Genomic DNA, 18,500 nt, shown 5'->3' on the forward strand with positions numbered 1-18,500 from the left:
CTACATTTTAAGTGAATCTGGTCTTAAATATTATGGGACCGCGTTTCTCCTGCTGGATTTTTGCGTATATATAGCCTTATGCTTTCTAATAGAGGTATCCTGGCAATAGTCTGGTCCGGTTCGCGACTGCGATCTCTGTTGCAGTTTGGACAATCCTTTTCAAATTTGTAATGTTGCAAGTTCATCCCCGGCCACCAGTATTCTTTTAGAGATTTCACGGTCTCTTGGTGCCTTAGACCCAATCCCATATGTGCCGCTTCAATCAAGAAGACTCTCCTGTTCGTGTTAGGAATTACTCTATCCCCCACTCCAGGGATTTGAGCAAAAGGAACGGAGTTTGCATCAATTATGTATGTATAACTGAGTGGATAGTTCAGAGGTAATGCTGTATAGTCGCCTTTTAATGAGGCTTTTACCGCTAGCATGGTTTCTCCGTCTATGTATTTTTTAGAACGCTTTTTTTTGGCTACGGAAGCCGGTTGAGCTGCTTCCGCTGTGGCTCTGAGAGCCAATGTATTCCCTGCAACGTGAACGCCATCACGTTGATGACTCAGTGTATGTATCACGTGAGTCTTTCGTAGTTCTTTCTGCAAAAGAACTACTTGTTCCCAAAGCTTTTTATGCTTTATTGTGGCACCTGTGTCATCCTTGTAACTGTTTTGAATCCAGATCTGTATGTCATTATTGTAAGACTTGACGCAGTAATGCGAATCGCACACTATTAGTGTGGGGAATTCGCGATCGGCATTTCCAAGCGCCATCTTTAAAGATCTTATTTCAGCTCGCTGAGTTGAGCAGTTTCTGAGTCATTCAGTTTTGGTAATTAATGGTCTGAATTTACCAAAGCGCCAGCGACCTTTAACAATCGCGCAGGCTGCGTTGTAGGATTTTTCCTCTACATCATAGTGTTGTGCAAATCTGTCCATGTAGATTACACATGTGTACTGTCCGAGAGGCAGAATTTCGATTGGCAGAGGATATTCTTCTGCATATTCCAGATCTTCTAGTTTTTTCATTTTCGGGTCAAAATAGTATTTCACGTCTTCTGCAGCAAGAGAATTTTCCCATTGAATCCATTTTGGATCTAATGCCACAGCATTCAAATTGTGTGGGCTTGTTAATGCCTCAAGGGCTGATTCTGCTGTTAAAACAGTTATCTTCCTGCCTTGGGCTTGGGCTCTTTCTTTTGCTACAGCAGTTTGAACCGCTATTAGAATTTTTTCTAGTAGAACTGAATTTCATTTCAGCTTGTGTGTACAAGTGTGATTTGTAGGCTATTGGTACCGTTTCTCCCTCATTAGAGGTTAGGTACGTGAATCCGCATCTTCCTGGGATGACTCGAATTACAAGGGTGCGTACGTTTTCGCGAGTTTGCAATTTAGTTTTAGCTAACATGTCTTTTTGCAATGATCTTAAAATTTCTGTGTGTTTCTGAGTCCAATTTATTGGTTTGAAATCAGGTTTTATTAATTCATAGAGAGGTTTAACCCTCTATGCATAATTTAGAATGTATGTTCTTCCGAAATTCAGGAAACCTAGTATTGATTGTAAGTTCTTCAGCGTTTTAGGTGTTTGGAGTACAGCACACTTCTCTAAGAAGTTGTCTGCTAGGCTTTTGCCTTCACTTGATAATTCATATCCTAAAAACAGGACAGTTAGATGGGCAATTCTTGACTTTTTAAAGTTGAATTTGTAACCCTCAGCTGCGAACCCAAGTATTATGGGGTTCACTCTTTTCAAGTGTGTCTCCAGGTCATCATCTGTGAGATAGATGTCATCGACATAAGATAATGCCTCATCATCATATATTTGTAGTAACTCTGTTACTCTTGCTGAGAATAATCCTGGGCTATTCTTGAATCCCTGTGGGAGTCGACAGAAGTGTTTTGCGACCCCATTATTGAGAAAGTGGTCAAATACCTGCTTTCAGGTGCAATGTTTTGACAAAAGAATCCATTAGAGATGTCTAATGTCGTTTTATATTTTTTGCGCACGATGTTATTCATTAGTGCTGCACTGTGTGAGTTTTCTACTGCAAATGTTTTGCAGCAGGAGTTTAGGTGTCTGTAGTTCAAAACTAGACGATATGAATCGTCTGGCTTGGAGACAGGAAACAAAGGATTGTTCATTTGTGAGGTGCATGTTTCAATCACACACTGATATTCAAGTTGATCTAAGATCTCCCTGACTTGCTTTTTAGCTTCTTGCTTAACTGGGTACTGCCTTTGTGCAGTGGGTTGATTTTTTAACTGGTTTTTATGATGAGGAGAATCCTCATCCCATCCTACATGATTTTTATATAATGCAGGAGCTTGGGCCACTTCCCATTTTCTTGCATATATGGATTTTTTATGAGTTGAAACATGATTTGAGAAGGCAGGCATAATCATTTCTTCGCCATGAGGGCACTCCCTGACAAACTCTGGTGGCCAGTCTTTCTCAGCTAACAGGATGTCATAGCCTTTCGAAAGGTTATCCCAAAAGAGACCCCTTACTTTCCTAGTCTTGTCCCCCTCAATACGTAATGTTATTTCGTATAATTTATGGGGTTTGCTAACTCTGGTGTCTGCAGTTTCCACTTGAATGTATTCATTCGTGTCCACTGTCTCCAGAAGATTCATCAAGATCTTGCGAGCTATGGTCACTTCTGCTGCGCTGTCTAGCATTGTCTGGGCCCACTCTCCGTTTTTCAGTTGTGTCCTCAGTATCCTCGGCATGTTTAATTATTTTAATAATGGCTACCTTCTTTCTTGGAAATTGTAATTTTTTACTTTGATGAGCAGGTTCCTTGTCTTTAGACGTGACGTGCTCTTCCTTGTGTTCTGACCGTCCTCTTCTTTCCGATTTCTGCGAGGAAGTCTGAAAAGATCGAGAGGGACGTGTATCAATATCTTGATATCTATCAGGTTTTCTCAATTTATCCCTATCTCTAAGGTTGTATCTTTTCTCAGAGGGCTCCCTCTGGGGAGACTTGTGTCCTCGGTCTGGAGATCTTTCTCTCCGTTGAGGAGACCTTCCTCTGGACTGGAATCGTTTTTCTCTGGGAGTGGGTTGTTTATTACCATCCCAACTCTTTTTTGGAGTGTTCAGATTATTTTTAATAAAAGTCTTTTCAGGATTTTCAGTTAGTTGGGGTTTTACTGGTTTCCCTCCCAAACTATCTCTACCTAGTTCTTTATAGGATTTTTCTATGATTCTGGCAAGTTCAAATGGTTGTTCTGCTATATCTGTTTCTTTCAATTTCTGGCGGATTGCCACAGATGCTGCTTCTCCTTTTATGTTGGCTAATAAGACCTGCTTGAAGTCTTTCAGTAATTTCATACCCAGAGTTAAAGCAGGTTCTGGACCGTATTCGTTTTGAATCTGTCTTAGTACGTCTGGTATAACCGCCATGGACGGAACACCATGTGTTTTTGTGTAGATTGAAGCAAAGACTGTGCCCCAAGTGTCACAGTCCTCCACATGTGGTGCGATCCCCATTGGAAGACAGATAGTCAGAATTCTGTGTTTCTCAGTAGGCGTAGTATCAGGAAATACTGCCTCTATTTGAGTGATTTTTGTGCTAACCAGAATGGAATTTGTTCCCGTTTTGAGGGTATTTTACCAAGACATGATTGTATGTTCTGTGGTGTAATTTTGTTTGTGTTCCCCTGATGAGGGGGGGTCTGTGGAATTTGTATTGCTGGTTGGACTGTTGAAGTCCGCATTACATATTGGACCAATTGTCTATGTATTTTAATTAATAGTTTTAGCTGAGCTAAAAGTTTCCTGTCTGACATTTTATCAATGTCTGGATGTGGTGTGTAGCTGGCTAGAACCGGCCACGTGGCTCCTGGTCTACCTAATGGACCGAGCCTGGTGATGTGATTTTGATGTTTTAGGGCGCCTTTAAACCAGAGCAGGTGCTCTTGGTAATTTAGTGGGATTTCAACCTCCTCGAAAGGAGTGTATTCATCCGGAGGTTCCTCTATTTTGTAATAGTGGAATTCTTTTGTTACAGCGTTTGCTGCTGGAAAGTGTATCCATGAATAGAATACCTCTGTCTGCCGATATTCATGTGCCTCTACCACGAATATGACTGTACCACCTCGTGATGATAGTCCATTTTCTATAACTTTAATAGTTATAGATCTTCTTATATTTGCCGGGATGATAATTGCATCCGGGTCATTCTTTTGGAGATTTGTGTCATCTAACAACAGTTGAGACGCTGTAGCATCTCTTTCTTCGTCACCGTCCGCATTTTACTGACAGAAAGTTTTTTGTTGCAGATCAAGTTTCAAGGGAAACAAAGATTAGGTGCACAATATTTTGGAACACTGTATCCTTCAACGTTGACTAAACCAAAAACTATACATAGGAATCTCTTCTTACTAAGTTCCGGCGGATATTAACCTTTTACCCACTCCAGAGGTCTTTTGGAGTTTTTACGGGAAAAGGGGTCTGTGTGAAAAAGCACGACTGAGTTACTCTAGTGTCTTGCGTTAGATTATCGCCTTACCAAACGTTGGGCGCCATGTAGTGTAGTTCCTATATTCCCAATAGGCTCTGCGCATTGGAATAATATAAACAGCAGTGTAGAGCAGTGTAGACGTAGGACTGAAGTCGACTAGGTCTCTACTGACTATATTAGACTTAATTAGTTTTGCCAGCTAGCTCAGAGGTCACTAGAAACTTTCTCGAATAAACAAAGAGGAGTTTAACTTCCCTGGATAGACAAGAAGGGATTAGCTTCTGACAACCATAAACATGACAACTTTGCTCCCTCAGAATAAAGAGTGTATCTCTAGAGTCGTGTGAAAACAATAGACGGTTATTTCACTCAGCCAATGGTGCATACTTAGTTTCACCAGACTGCAGAGAAATAGAGAGACTGGCGTTTTCAATAAAAGGTGTTATTTATTGAGCAGTCTTCTTTCTCATGCAAGAGAAATGAATTGCCACAATTGCAATACTTTTTTTTTTTTTTGGATTATAAACTTTTATTAACATCCAGGCATTCATACACAGCAGTGCGCCTACAACCATACAAGGCCGGCAGCGATACACCTGTAGTAGGGCAATTTGAGGCAGCGAATTTCCATATCCAGGGAGTGTAGTGAAGTTCAATCAATAGTTAATACACATAAGATAAAAGACATTAATCTCAAACCAGTACCCTAGGGGGGCAAATGAGGATAATATACAATCAAGCATGCGTAATAGGATAGAACAGAATCGGGTGAGTACAGCTGTAGCCTGGAATGCAGGGGGATACAGGCATTACATATTAGTGAAAGAACAATGCAGTTCCATCAGAGGCTGGTATGCAGGTAGGTAGAATATTAGAGTAGTCAGGGAGGCCAAGTCCATGCAGTGGCGTTAGACAATACCTGTGGAGGGAGAACACTGACGCAAGACATGCAACCAACATTTCAAAGGCAATGCAGCAAACAAGAAATATATAGCTTTTGTCGGAGAGGGGGTTCTATATCGGGTACGTCCCAAACGCTGTAACAGGCCTCCAATAGCTCTTTCCCTGCCCAGGCCAAATGGCGTGAAACGAGAACAGGTAATTCAAATAGACTGTGCATGTGTTGTGTCAATATTTGTTTCAGCGCCCTCCTCCCCCTGTGATGTGTCAGCGATAAGGTAGGCCTGCAGGGGACCCCAAATGTCCGCTGGTCTCGAGCGCAAAGGTACCAGTTCTGAAAACACACTATACTGTTCCTGACAGTATATCATATCATGCAGCCAAGCCTTAAACTTAGGAGCACGACCTCGGCCCCATCTACATGCTAAGTGTCTCCGAGCCAACAGTAGCGCTACATTAGTGAACTTCCTAACCGTCCGTGCTATCCGCGCTGTATGGCCCAGAAGGAATAACATCGGGTCTGGGGTCAAAGCAGTACCTATCATGTGTGACAGGCCCTCACAGACCCGTGCCCAGTAGTCCAGTATTTGCGGGCAGGTCCATGATAAATGGAAGAAGTCCGCTCCTTCCCGACCACATCTCTCACATCTGTCTGAATCGGCAAGCCCGAACCGGAATTTCCGAGCCGGTGTATAGTACATCCTATGGAGGAATTTGTAATGGATGATCTTAAAGCGGCAGCTAGACATCACCTCTCCTGACAATTCGCAGCAGTACTGCCATTGGGCATCAGTGATATCCCTCCCGAAATCATCTGCCCAGTGCCCTCTAGCCGCACTAGGCACTACTGGTGATTCCTCTCGAATGCATTTGTACAATTTAGAGACCAGGTGTGCGCCATCAGGGCTGCTCAACACCACAGTGAGCGGGGCTAAGCTGGGGGGTTCATGAGGATAATCAGGTAATAAGGCTTTCAGGCCTTCTCTGAGTCGCAGGTAGTAAAAGAGTTCCAGTGGGGTATGTTCGCCATTTCCAAAGAAGTCATCTCGAGATCGGAACTGCCCATCCCGGAATAGGTCCCCCCACACCCCAACCCCCAACCTCTTGCACATTCGGCGGAATCCTACCTCCCGTAAGAGAGTCACCTGTGGGTGGTAGGATAGTGGCATACGAGGCGAATACAGCAACGGGGTTTGCAACCTCGCCCCTATCTTGCGCCACGCCTCTATTGTACAGGACACAGTGTTGGAATGCATTTCCAGCGTGGCTGTGGGGGCATGCACCACTCCCTCCAGTGGCAGCGGGTGCGCAATCCAGTCTTCCGCTGCCACCTGGGGCATGAAAGCAGTTGGGCGTAGCCAATGATAGAGGTAGTGAGCCTGTGCACTTAAGTAGTATGTTTCGAAGTCTGGGACATCGAAGCCACCCGCTCCATAGGGTTGTGTCAAGATTGCCCAGCGGATCCTAGCCTGCCTCCCCCCCCACACCAGTCGGATAAGCTCCGAGCGTAAGGTTTTAAAAAAAAATGCGCCAGGGTGATAGGGAATATTGAGGAACATATACAAGAATCGCGGTAGTACCACCATCTTGACTAGGGAGATTCTCGCCGCCATAGACAAGGGTAGCTTAATCCACCGTGTCACCGAGTCCGTCAATTTGGAGATGGCCACTCCGTAATTCATTCGCAGTGTCTCCTCTTTGTCTCTGGAGATCTGGATCCCCAGGTAGCGGAGTTCCGAAGTGCACCACTCGAGCGGGTAATCTAGTGGAAATTCGGTAACCGCCGGCGTCAGCGGGAAGAGCTGGGATTTGCTCCAGTTGATAGAGACACCTGAAAGGCATCCGAAGGTAACAAACTCCCGCAACAGCGAGTTAAGATTAGCCTGGGGGTCCTTAACGTAAAGTGTGACATCATCGGCATACAATGATATTGAGAGTTGGCGCTGAAAACAATTGAAGGCGCTGGGCTTGTGGAGCTGTCGGATGCGACAGGCCAGTGGTTCAATAGCCATCGCGAAAAGTAACGGGGAGAGAGGGCACCCCTGTCGAGTCCCTCTCGTGATCGCGAAAGCGGCAGTAAGTTGTCCATTCGCAAATACTCTCGCCATTGGAGAGGTATAGAGCAGCTGTACCCAGGCCACAAAAACAGGGGGGAATCCCATTTTCCGCAGGATTGCGAATAGAAATCCCCATTCCACAGAGTCGAATGCCTTTGAGGCATCCAAAAAAACCCCAGCAAGGGGAATCTCCGGATGGACAGTTTGAATGAGGGAGAATACCGTGCGGAGGTTATGTGACGTGGATCTCGTGGGGACAAAGCCGGACTGATCTGGCAAAATGAGCGTGGTCATAAGTAAGGAAAGCCTGGTCGCAAGGACCTTCGCAAGAATTTTGGCGTCGCAGTTCAATAAAGATAGAGGGCGATATGAGTCACATTGGGTGGCAATCTTCCCAGGTTTAAGCAAAGATGTAATAATGACCTCTCGCATCGATCTCGGGAGTATCCCTACTTCCATGGCATCATTAAATACTTCACGTAGCACCGGAGCCATAATCTCCACGTAGCATTTATAAAACTCCGTGGGGAGACCATCATGACCCGGCGCCTTCCCGTTGCTCAGGGACATGATGGCATCTCGTATCTCTTCCAATTCGAGTGGCGCCCCTAGAAACCGTCTGTGGACATCGCTAATCCAGCAAAGTGCTATATCCCCCAGATATCCGTCCAGGTCAAATTCCCCAGCTGCCTGCGAGGTGTACAACTGTTCGTAGTGTGCCTGGAGTGTGTTGAGTATGCCATCGTTGTCTCTGTGTACCTTCCCATCCGCTGCAGTTAGCTCCAAGATGGTGTTCGAACCTCGCGCCAGTCTCACTGCCATGGCCAATGCCTTACCCGGTCTCCCTCCCTCATTATAAGCACGGGCTCGCCAGTGTTTTCCCTTAAAGTGTACTTCCCTCTGTGCCTCCGCTTCGTACTCTGATAGTTTCGCTCTGAACGCACTGTGCGTCTCCCCATCTAACCCTTGCTCCATACGAGTTTCTAAAGTTCGAAGCTCTTCTTCCAATCTGCGCAGCGTTCGTTGTATATCCTTGAGCACCCCTGAGCTCTTAGCTATACACCACCCTCGCACCGTGACTTTAAAAGCTTCCCACACCGTTTCCACACTGTCCACCGTGTCTTTGTTCCGGGGGAAGAAATCTGCTATGTCAGTCCTAAGTTCTTCGCAGAAGACAGTGTCAATCAGGATGCTGGGATGGAGTCGCCAGGGTGGACGGGGTCTGTGAAAGCCAGGCAGGTCCAAAGACATGAAAACAGGGCAGTGATCAGAGTGTGTTCTAGGTAAATGTCGAGTGGCGAGAATGTTCGGGGCCAGACCCTGGGACACAAAGATGTAATCTAGCCTTGCCCACGTGCCCGTGTAGGAAGTAAAGTGTGTGCCCTCCAGCAAATCAGGGTGTAAGTGCCTCCAACTATCGATCAGCCCCCCCTCATCAACTATCCCTTCAAGGGCCTCCCTCGCTTTAGTATGGTATGTGGAACAGCCATCCGCTCTGTCCACTCTCGGGTGTAAGGCCACGTTGAAGTCCCCGCCCCACACCATGTATCTGGAGCCTATATCCAGTATACCCCCCCAGAGGCGGTGGAAAAAATGAGGGTCGTCAACATTGGGTGCATAGCAGTTGGCAATAGTGACCGTCTCCCCACCCAACCTCCCCCAGACAATGACAAATCGACCGTCTTTATCAATTTGTTGCCCCTGCAACGTGAATGGGAGATTTCGGTGAATAAGAATGGCAGTACCTCTAGCATATGAGGAGAAATTTGAGAAAGCCCTCACCCCCGCCCATTTCGCACCAAATGTGGGGGTCGTAGTTGGGGGAATATGAGTCTCCTGCAACATAATCACCTGTACATCGTGCCTGTCCCAATAGGCCAACAATTGTCGACATTTACGCGCATCCTTCAGCCCCCGCACATTCCAGGATAGGAAATTACAACGAGTATCTGGTCTTGCGCCCATACTGGTGTAGCAAGCTATGCTGCAATAATGTGTAGTGTGAGCCCCCCAATCGCAAATCTGCAAGAGGCATAATCCAATTCGTTGCCCTCTGAAAGTGGACTGTGGCATTTTGCTCGTGTATCAGAACTTCATACAAAACATGTATCAACCAAACATTCCCCCAAGCCCTCCCCCCCTCCTCCCACAGAGGCAACCCCAACCCGCCAGTGCTAGTTCCCTCCCCTTCCCTCCCCATTCCCCTCAGCAACCAGGGATAAGAACAATCCCTGTTACAACAACAGCAACAGCATGGGTAATACCCGCTAGGGGCCATTCTAGGTGGCAACACAACAACCCCGTCTCTCTAGCCGCTGCCCATGGCAGACTAATCCCAGCCGCCAGAAGAGAGGGGGGTTCCTGACGACACAGTACATATTCAGCAAGACCTAGGCCTCAGCCCTCGCCCAAGTCGTCATGTAGGGGAGACGGACATGTCCCAGTCACAGACCCCATCCCACTGAGTATTCTATGACAGTACTCACAAATAGGATACCCCACAACATCCAATGATGTAGATGCAGCGGGGTCAGTGTTCATCATCTTCAAGCTGGTCATCTTCGCGGGCAGAATCCTCCGCCTCCCCTTGGCGTTGGCGAGCCGAACGTTTTACCTGTTTAATAAAGTCTTCAACCTGCTGCGGATTAGTGAAGAACTTTTGGCGCGCCTGGTAGGTGACCCGCAGTCTAGCCGGGTAGAGTAACGCGTAATCAATTTGTAGGGCCCGAAGCTTCGCCTTAACGTCCAGAAACTTGCGTCGCTCCTCCTGGACCACGGGTGTGAAGTCAGGATAAAGCGTGAATTCGTTACCATCACACACCAGTTTTTTGGAAGAGCGAGCCGCTCGGAGAGCTGCATCTCTGTCCCTGTAGTTGAGTAGCCGAGCTATAATGGGTCTAGGTTTCATGCCCGGCTTGGGCACCGGCCCCAGGGATCTATGTGCCCTCTCCACTATGAACTGGGGAGAGAATGCTTCCGGTCCCACCGCTGACCTTAACAGGTGTTCCACGTATACCTCCATTCTACCCACATTGGTGGATTCCGGAATTCCAACGACGCGTATATTATTACGTCGGCTTCTCGCTTCTAAGTCCTCATTCTTAGCCGCTATGGTGCGCAATAAGTTATCCATTCTAGCTAGACGTGTCGTATGTTGCCCAAAGGTGTCCTCGACGTCTGACACTCGCTGTTCCACCTCCGTCAGCCTCCCCTCATGGACCTCCAATTTGTGGACTACTGCATCCATACGAGACGACATCCTGTCCACCTTGTCCGCGATGGTCGCGAAGCCCTGGCGCATTTCACGAAGAAGTTCTTGGGTATCTGTAGAGGTGGACGCCTGACTAGCAGAGGGATTGCTGGTCTCCATTCGTTTCTGAGAGTCCGGGCTGTTGTGATTCAGTTTTTTGGCTGCATCGAAAGTAAGCTTCGGTTGCCTCGTATCAGGTCGTCCCATCCTAGCTGTGCAGGAACGGCGATGGAAGCCGCGAGTCGGACGGCAGCAGAGGTCTCACCGTCTCGACAGTCCCGTGGGCCGGCAGATCAGGTCGTGAAGCCCCCACTCTCCAGCCGCCTCCCGATACGTATCAACACCTCCGCACGTGGTAAGGAGGGGGGAATCCCAGGCAGCAAATATGTATTGGCAATGGTCGTTGTCTTAGGACACAACACGCTCCCCAGTCGCAAAAGGCAGCAGTCTGCCGGAAGCACAACGGTGCAGCCGGCCCTCCAGGCGACCCTCAGGGGCCAGACACAACAGCAAAAGAAGTGCGCCGTCACTGGACAGGTGGAATTCGTGCAGGAGTATGTGCCCGGCAGGAGGAAGAAGCAGATGTATGAAGGTGCAGGCCCAGAGTATCAGGGAGCGTGGGAGTGGCACCGCCACCGTGTGCCGCGATCAAGGATGTGCCCAAGCAAACACGTTGTAGAGGGTAATAGAGCAGCACTCCCAAAGTAGTCCGTGAGGCGTGCATAAGGTCTTTACAATGCCAGGGCAGGGGGGTATGGTGCAGTAGGACGTTCTAGCCACAGACCCCAGCCAGCAGTCCTCACATCCCACTGTCCCGTCGCAGGATAAAGAAGTGGCGCAGTGGCCGGAGCGGCGGTGATGGCAGTCGGCGGTGATGGGTCCGGGAGTCACCAGGCACAGGCAGTGCAGATGTCCAGTGGGGGTGGCCGCGCAGCAAGAATCAAGAAGCTGGGGCTCCAGAGGGCCCGGCGGTTCCAGGAAGGTCACCCAGACGCAGCCGGCAGCCCCGGGGGGGAGATGGCAGAGGCGAGACTCGTGCCCCGCAGAGACGCGCCGCACCGGGGCCCGCAGGGACAGGCAGAGGGTCTTCAGCCGCCACCCGGGAGCAATAGGGACACAGGACAGTACCTGCTCTGCCGGTAGCGCGCCTCCGCAAACGAGAAAGCCCGGTCCGCCGCACTTCTCCACAGCTCTCCGGCGTTTTCGCGCTCTTCAGGGCCTAGTTGGCGCCCACAGAGCCCCGGTCTTGCGTCGCCAGGCAGGCCGTCCCAGTGCGCTGGTGTCTCCGGCGGTAATCCCCGCTGCTCAGCAAAACGGCTCCACTGGCGGCGTGCAACGTCCGATCCGCCTCAAACTTGCACCGGAGCCGCCGCAGATGTCCCTGAACAGGCGAGGGCAGTTTCAGCCCAATTGGATGCCGATTTAAGGATCAATGGCAGGATATCGGTCGTCAGGATGTGGGAGCCTTACAAGGAGGCTTCCATTCACCAGTGCGCCACCTAGCGCCCCGCCACAATTGCAATACTTAACATGAAGTAAAGTGCGTACAGTAAAAGGAGTATTATGAAATAATACTGTAAAAGCATTGATATGGTTTCTTAGCCATATGATACTTTAAAATGGATAAAATATATACTTACATAAAAACATTGACTAACGTACTCAACTGGTGCTTCTAAATACGCCTACCCCGGTGTACCTGACCTAAGCCTAATACGTGGGAAGGAGTAAGTAAGTAGCAGTTTAAGTTAAGTTGGTTTTTGTCCAAGAATCTGAATCAAGAATTCTCTTAAGGGTTTAGTCCGCTCCGTACCTTGGTAATAGAATGTAGGAGGTCTGGTATCTCTCTTTCAGGACTCGATATCCCAGCAACCCGCAAGGGCGGCTGGAAACACCGGAGCTGAATTTTTTCGGCTAGAGAAAAAGACAGCGTCTTTCTGAGTGCGTCAAAAGGGAGGGGTGACGTCCGTGGGCTCTCGCATCAGCTGAGCTTTCGGGCAAGTAGATAGCCGCTCTGCTCCAAACCACCGTGTGTTTGCTTAAGGCAACGTTGGTATATTTATACCTGAAAGGTGCCGGGTTTGACATAAGGTTGGACATAAGACGTCAATAAAAGATGTCACTAAGAACTGGCCGTTCTTTCAGTGCTCGCAGGAGTTCTAGGACAAATCAAAACAAAAGCATGGGAAATTCCCAGGTTGCTGGAGGTTTGGTTTGTTTAAAGAACGCGTTGTACTTTCTAGGAGTCTAGGCGGTGTAGTTTGCGAAATCAGTAGATGGTTCCTGAGTAATTAAAGCATCAACCTTGAGGATGTATCTAGGTCTTCAGGAAACAAATAAGCTACTTGCCTTTCTGGTTTATACCCTATCTAACCAGAGATTTCTCACCTTGTGATATCCCCAGGAGCCAGACTGGATCTGGAAACTCAAAAAGTAGTGTCACCCATGTACGCTGACATTCGTTTCTTTGGAAATTTGACCACGCCCTCAGACGTGGAGCCTAGTAGCAAAATGGAAGGGATCATTGATCCTAAATTGGGACCTTTTTAGATGAAAACTGGAAGGAGGAAGGGTGGTGAGAAACTATGGTTAAAGTATCCACTTGAAAGAGCATTACTGAAGCTAAGTAACTTATCTTCTGATGGATACTTCTAACTGCAGATTCCTCACCATGTAAATAGATACCAAAGCAGTACCTCTCAAAGTAGGGGGTCTGTGAAATAGCTCAGATCAAAAAATCTTGCCGAACTGAAAGGGCAAAATGCCCACCTAGACATACATGACTGTTGAGGCAATTGTTCTTCGCGAACATGCGCACTGATGTCCAAGTTGTAGCCTGACAGACATCCAGGACAGGCACTCCGCATGCCAACACAGTAGTAACAGCCCTTGGCTCTAGTGCCATGAGCCCTGAGGCCTTCTGGAGCCAGCACAAAAATATAAGTTTTCCCTCATTGACCAAAATACTTCAATAATGACATGCTTCCAATTCTTTATATTCCATTTTTAAAGTACATTGGTAACAAACACGAATAGTTCTTTTTTTACTTTTTATTTGCACAAAATATTTTTTTTTATATCAATCTTTTTTTATAAGAGATTCATTTTATCTTTTGTATGTATCAAAAAAGTATTTCTTTTAATTTCTTTTTTCACATTATTTCATAGTTTCTATATGTGAATACATCATAGAAAAATCACCATCAAAAAGCATGATTACTCCAATACAATATATACATAATAAAAAACACAATATTAAGAACAATAACAATCCACAAAAGATACACCCCTGGATGCACAACAATCTCGCAACAATCATACCATTACAACCTCACACTCACTAAATCCACTCAAACAATATCTGTACACGGACGAGATCTAAATGACAAAGAAAATCTCTGCCAAAAGATAAATCTCGAATGACGAGCATGAGATTCGCACTAGGTCGACGCGCGTTTTGGTGGTTAAATACCACCTTCCTCAGGACCTTTCCAGATATGGCCTTTCACTTCCCAGGGGACCTATAAATATATAAAATATATGTCACCAAAGATGTACTAACACAAAACAAAGAGCACTAAGTACACCCAAATTTAGCTACCCAATATAGACCTTCATATGTGACTGAGGAACATATACACATTAATCACGTGCTGCTTTTATATTAACGTATTAAAGCCAGGAGGATTAAGGTATCACATTTATTACCACAGCCCTCCTTGCATGTATAAAAGCTTATTCTTCATGTTCTAATTCATAAGACAAAGTAGAAAAAGGAAAAGTCAAATAAGAGGGGAAAGCAATGTATAATTCAAATTAAAAAGTCAAGAATGCGAAGCACCATCGCCAAAGCACCTACAAGAAACCTATGGACCCCACTGTGTATAAACACTAAGCGTCTCCTACATCATTTTGTCACATCCCTGTTACTTTACTTACATGCTACAAGGAGAAGGACTTTCTTTAAACTTAATTCTTTGTTTTCAAACTGCAACAAAACATTATGCAGGATAAAGTCAGATTGCCAAGAGAACCCTTTATAAGGTATCTGAAATCAGACATTCAATAATTAGCTACAGCGCTAGATCTCATCAGATAAACGTAGCCAAGACCACCTATCGGGGGGGGGGGCATCTTGCCAGCTAATTTTAGGAAGGTATCCTCTTCTTTCTGAGAGGTAATATCCTTGAGTATTATGGGCTGAAATGTGCTTCCAGTAGAGCTATGGAGAACAAGCAAGGAGCCCCTGATTACCACAGTTTAAACCCACCTTGATCATAGGGATTTTATTCACTCAAGAAATTATACTAACCTTTTTTGTTAGAACGAGTGAGTGCGATAGTCTACATCTGATTAATTCATATATTTCTCTTGAATATGGCATAATGTACGCCTTAGTGATCAGGATCCCAGCCTGTCAGAAATAATAGATATGATTGAAAAACAGGCATAATGATTTGTTGCAGTTTGAAAACAAAGAATTAAGTTTAAAGAATGTCCTTCTCCTTGTAGCATGTAAGTAAAGTAACAGGGATGTGACAAAATGATGTAGGAGATTTCTACTTTGTCTTATGAATTAGAACATGAAGAATGAGCTTTTATATCTGCAAGGAGGGCTGTGGTAATAAATGTGATACCTTAGTCCTCCTGGCTTTAATACGTTGATATAAAAGCAGCAAGGGATTAATGTGTATATGTTCATCAGTCACATATGAAGGTCTATGTTGGGTAGCTAAATTTGGGTGTACTTAGTGCTCTTTGTTTTGTGTTAGTACATCTTTGGTGACATATATTTTATATATTTATAGGTCCCCTGGGAAGTGAAAGGCCATATCTGGAAAGGTCCTGAGGAAGGTGGTATTTAACCACCGAAACACGCGTCGACCTAGTGCAGAATCTCATGCTTGTCATTTGAGATTTATCTTTTGGCAGAGATTTTCTTTGTCATTTAGATCTCGTCCACGTACAGATATTGTTTGAGTGGATTTAGTGAGAGTGAGGTTGTAATGGTATGATTGTTGCGAGATTGTTGTGCATCCAGGGGTGTATCTTTTGTGGATTGTCATTGTTTCTAATATTGTGTTTTTTATTATGTATATATTGTATTGGAGTAATCATGCTTTTTTGATGGTGATTTTTCTATGATGTATTCACATATAGAAACTATGAAATAATGTGAAAAAAGAAATGAAAAGAAATACTTTTTTGATACATACAAAAGATAAAATGAATCTCTTATAAAAAAAGATTGATATAAAAAAAGAAATATTTCGTGCAAATAAAAAATTAAAAAATAACTATTCGTGTTTGTCCCCAATGTAAACGGATTATAAAGAATTGGAAGCATGTGATTATTGAAGTATTTTGGTCAATGAGGAAAAACTTATATTTTTGTGCCTATTCATTCCCCTCCTTCCCTGACCTACTTTAATCCTGAGGGGATCCCTTTATTTCTGCTATTGGCCTTCTGAAGCCAGCTTCTTAGACGGTGCATAGCGGATCTTAATACAAAGAACTATTCATTGTGATATGGCCTGCTTCTGCACCGCCTTGCCTTTCTTTGCTCCAGAGAACCCCACAAAGAGCTCATTGTCCTTTTGTACAATTGATGTAAATGCTCAACAGTCTCTTGGAGCCCTAGCCATGGAGTCTCTCTTCCTTTTTCAAGGGAGCAAAGGATGTCAGAAGAGTGATAGCTTGTCCGACATGAAAAGGCTTGACTACCTTCAGCAGGAACACCGCATGAGTTCTTAACACCAGTTTGTCTGGAAAAAAGTTTACGGTGGTATAAGGTGGCTGGACCAAGAGGGCCTGAAGCTCACTCAGGCAACGGGTGGATGGTATCGCAAGTGGAAAAAAACACTTTTAATGTCTTGACTTGAACTTGGACAAATGTACATCGGCTCGAAAGGCGTGCACATCAAAAGAGTGAGAACCAATTTAAGTCCCAGGGTTGACTCTGCAGGTGGACGCCTTCACCACCGATCACTCCGGAGTGGACGCTAGGTCTTGATTATGGCGATGGGCGACCTGTCAATTGATCAGAGTTTGAAGTTGTTGCAGTGGGCAATTGTCTTACCAATGGTATGGTGTCAAAATCAGAGGGATTAAGCATTGGCTGTTCCGTATTAGGATCCGCAAGCTTCCATGTTCGAGGTTAAGATGAATTTGGCTTGGGGTCGGACTTTACACTAGCATGTGCATCAGGCGCGCAACACCCATTGGGCTCACCGGGCTTCAGCCCCCCCCCCCCCGTTGTGTGTGTCAGCCTGGGCTGACACAGCTTCGCGACTGGCAACGTCTAATTGGAGCCGCACCCGAGTACTTTACAGGTCTGTAAAAGACCATTTAAATGTAAATGAGGCTTTTGTTATGTTTTCACCGCTTCTTACAGCCACTCTGGTTACGGCTGGAAGAATTAGCCCCCCCAAATCTTTTTCAGCCCCCCGAAATTCGGCTCTAGTTGCCCGCCTGATGTGCATACTGTGCCAGTGGCTTTCGTGTCGATGTGTTAATCATGTCGATGTCCAAGTACCAGATCAGAAATCTAAACAGATGCTGGTGTGGAACCCGAAGCCAGTTCAAGTGACACAGATGGCACTGAGGACAGATCTGCTGCCTGTAACCCAACTGGAGGACCCTGAAGACCCTGGAGCCAGAAGGGGTGCCAGAGGAAGCCAGAAACATGCTGAAGATGTGCAGCATGGCCTCTATAAAGACTTCGACCTACTGTAATTTTTTCCGCAGATACCAGGTGCATCCAGATCAGGGTTGGAATCGACTCCTCCTGAGAACAGGAGCAAGACTTGTAGGAAGGTTGACACCCTCATTCTTTCTTTGGAGGACCCATTTGGGCTTTTTGTCCCACTTGGGCTTCCTGTGTTTCTTTGATCTGATGCTGTAACAAATTTGGTCATGCGAACAGGTCTGCATTCTCGAATTTGGCACATGAAGGCAATCTTGAGGTGTTTTGCGATGTGGAGCTTTGCTTCACGTTCTTGGATGGCTTCTAGGTTTATCTTTGCTCAGTCATCGCAGGCACAAGAGTTCTGCCCCAAACCCACACAACTGAGGCACACCATGTCACAGACATCTATTTGCGATAGTCCCTACAACGATTAAAACCTGTAGTCCTGGAGGGGAGGGGGACATGTTTCCTAGCACACTGGAAAATTTTAAAGAAATCTCTTTAAAAAAAATGAAGAAAAGAGGAGAGGAGCCCCGGATCCACATTTGAGGTCATGGAAAGAAAGGAACTGACGTCAGCCATGCTTGGGTGGCTTATATGTGGCTACACTTGCCACTTCCCGAGCAGACGGAGGTCGGTGTGGAGTTACACTACTCTACCTACCAGTACTCAGAGGCAATGGTTTTTGAGTTTCCATATCCAGTCTGATACCTGGGGATATTCACAAGATGAGGAATCTGTGGTTATAAGTATCCATCAGAAAGAGAAAATAATTGCTTGGGGTGGGAAAATTGAGCGAGATGGGACCGTAATTTAAGTAGTGTATTGGATTACTGTAAACTAGCAAGGATGTTCAAAATGCGGTGTTATGGTCCATAGTAGTTGTCTTTATAGGTTCATCTAGGGTTAGTCCCAGAAATAAAGGTAATGTTGTGTAAACAGAGCACTGAAGTTAGACTTCTTTACCTACATGGAGCTGCATCTTTCTTATAAGACTGGTGCAGTTCTTGCTGCTGCTGTTGATAGGTACAAGGGATGATTTGTCCTTCTCTGAACCTTTGCTATATAACAATTACTAATCCTGCTTTCATGTCATTAGAACACTTCCATTTCCACATCTTTTCCTTATCTAATGTTTGATATTTTTCTGCT

At 45.8% G+C, this 18,500-nt stretch overlaps 1 protein-coding gene across 1 annotated transcript in view; it reads left to right on the top strand.

The window, feature by feature from the left end:
• The window catches only part of LOC144783822 (uncharacterized), an 87,335-nt gene that overhangs the window by 67,114 nt on the left and 1,721 nt on the right, over positions 1 to 18,500 (top strand). The gene's annotated exons all lie outside the window — the stretch shown is intronic.

This window comes from Lissotriton helveticus, chromosome 10 (genome assembly GCF_964261635.1).
Source record: "Lissotriton helveticus chromosome 10, aLisHel1.1, whole genome shotgun sequence".
Classification (NCBI taxonomy): domain Eukaryota; kingdom Metazoa; phylum Chordata; class Amphibia; order Caudata; family Salamandridae; genus Lissotriton; species Lissotriton helveticus.